The sequence below is a fragment of the Cherax quadricarinatus genome, unplaced genomic scaffold (genome assembly GCF_038502225.1).
Source record: "Cherax quadricarinatus isolate ZL_2023a unplaced genomic scaffold, ASM3850222v1 Contig135, whole genome shotgun sequence".
Lineage (NCBI taxonomy): Eukaryota > Metazoa > Arthropoda > Malacostraca > Decapoda > Parastacidae > Cherax > Cherax quadricarinatus.
In genome coordinates, this window is record NW_027195161.1 from 78,454 (window position 1) to 81,059 (window position 2,606).

Below are 2,606 nucleotides of genomic sequence, written 5' to 3' on the forward strand. Positions count from 1 at the left end.
CACTCCTCATATGTGCACTAAGCCAAGAATCAACATACCCTCCCATCCCCTCCGTTGTCACCAAATCTTGTCCCTCCCTATACCCCTCTATGTCCTCAAGAACTCTCAAACCCACCATTTCCATTGCAACGCGCCGGCGCCCCTGCCCTCGCAGGACACACGCCGATGGTCTATCACCCCACATGACCTCCTCCAACCCCCCTAAAACCCTTGCCGCATCAAACCTCTCATTTTGCACTTCCATTAGGCGTTCCTTCACTCCTTCTATGTCAGCCACAGGGGCTCCCATCCCCCCCCTTCCTCTCTCATGATACTCCCTTAACTGCCCCTCAAGATACCTAATAAGCCCATAAGCCAACTGATTCTCGTGCCTTCCCTGTCGGACATAGAACTCTCGAATCCTCGTCTTCGCCGTCACATCCCACCATCTCAACACATCCCCATTGACTTCCATCCCTTCCCATAAGCCTTTCCACCATTGTGCAAATAGGACCCTCCCCTCAACATCTTGAAGCAACCGAACATTCAATTTCCAATAACTCTTATACCTGTTCGGCCGCCCCTCCCATCCCAAATCCACCAAAACACCTCTATGATCAGAAAAAAAGACATCCAAAACCCTTACACTCCGCACCACAGCTTTCCTTGTCACGTATATCCTGTCCAGCCGTGCAGCATACCCCTGCCTCACAAAGGTGTGCTGCACCTCCCACGCTGCCCCCCCCTCTACATCCACCAACCCCACCCCGGTTAACAGGTCCCTCAGAACGCCAGAACAATATCCTGCTCCCCTAGGTTCCACATCCTTGCGGCGTATAATGCAATTCCAGTCCCCTCCCACCACAGCTAATGCTGGAAGCGACCTTAAGTGATACACCAACACTTCACGTACAAACTCATTCTTCACTCGACTGTCCCCCTCCGCCGGACCATAAACACACACAAAAGACATCTTATCTCTTCCCCATGTCCCATCCACTCTTATAACCCTCCCCTCACCCCCTCCTCACAATGATGTACAGTAAACGGGCTAGCCTCCCTCACCAAAATAGCCACTCCTCCTTTCAATCTCGTTGAGTGTGCCGTATATACAGTATACCCCTCAATCATCAACATACAACCCGGCTTGTGGTTGTGCTCTTGCACAAACACTACATCTACACCATACCTAATGAGCATCTCATGAAACCATTCACACTTCCTAGAATTTTTCAGACCATTAACATTTATAGAGAGACTCTTGAATTTGTCAATGGAGGTTTGCCTTTACGTATTGCACCACCTTTATCCCCCTTCCCCTTTATACGCCCTTGATCTTCAATCACCATTCTGTGATCTGCTTTCACATGCCCCTTGCCCCTGGACCCCCCAGGTCCATGCTCAACCACTTCAGCCCACACCTTTTTGCCCGAACGCTGTGCCGGAGTGAGCACATCCACATCGTCCACGTCCGAGGGCACTGCCGCTCTCTTCCGTGACACTCGAGCCTTTCTCCCCGCCTCCACCTGGAAGCCATCCCCGTGCACTTCCGCCACCACCGTGCCAATTTGCAACCCAGCCTCAACCTGGGTCTCTGACATGCCTCCCCCCCTCTCACCACCTGGAACCCCAGCAGCATCCAGGGCACCCACAAGCCCCTCAACTGTGACCTCTCCTGGGGTCCCTAACAGGTTGTGGAGTACTGAATCAATGGTAGCCTCCACGGCCCTGTCCTCACCCAGTGACACCACATCTTTGGTCTCCGGTGCCTGCCCGGCAGTGCATGTCTCTCTCGGAAGAGTTACACACTTTTCCTCCCTCAAGGCCTCCTCGACCTCCACACTCCAAGCCTTGTTCAAGGAAACCGACTCAGGTCGTGCCAAATCCAACGTCTCAAGGTCCTCTGATGCCTCCTTATGCTGCTCCTTCGCCTGTGTACCCTGTTGTTTAACACACTGCGCAGCAATGTGATCATAGGCACCGCATAATCGACAGGTACGTTGTTGCCCTGCGTAAGTCACTATTACTTGAGTCCTGAAGTCTTCTAGGAAAATATAGGAAGGAATAGGATGCCTCAATGTCATTTTTAAGGAAAAACTTCCTTCAGGCATCCCAGAATACGATCCTTCCTTCCATTTCCCCAATGTCGCCATATGAACAGTCCCAAACTTCTCGAAGACAGCACGTAGGTCTGCCTCATTAGCCTCAAAGGGTACATTTCTTATCTTCACCCACGTATAATGGCGGGACACATCATGTAGCCTTACCGTCACTGCAGGATTCACTGGTACACAAAGATCTTGGAACCTGGCGACTATGTCCTCATATACACTTGCATTGAGAAATTTCACAAAAATTCTATATGCCCCGTTCAAGGCTACACCATACAGCTCTTCGTTGGCAATGCCGTATGTGTCCCTGATGATGGCAGGTAATAAAACTTGAGCTGAGTGGGCATGCACAGCCCCACGCACCACTTCTATGCCGACAGTGTTTACCCTCCTTCTTGCCGGCTGCGCCATTTTGAGAAAACCAAGTTGTCACCGGCTGACAGCAGAGGGCAGGCTCAGCTCACGTCCGCTCGTCCCAAAGGTTGAGCGACGAATTCATGATAGCGTTTCATTTTT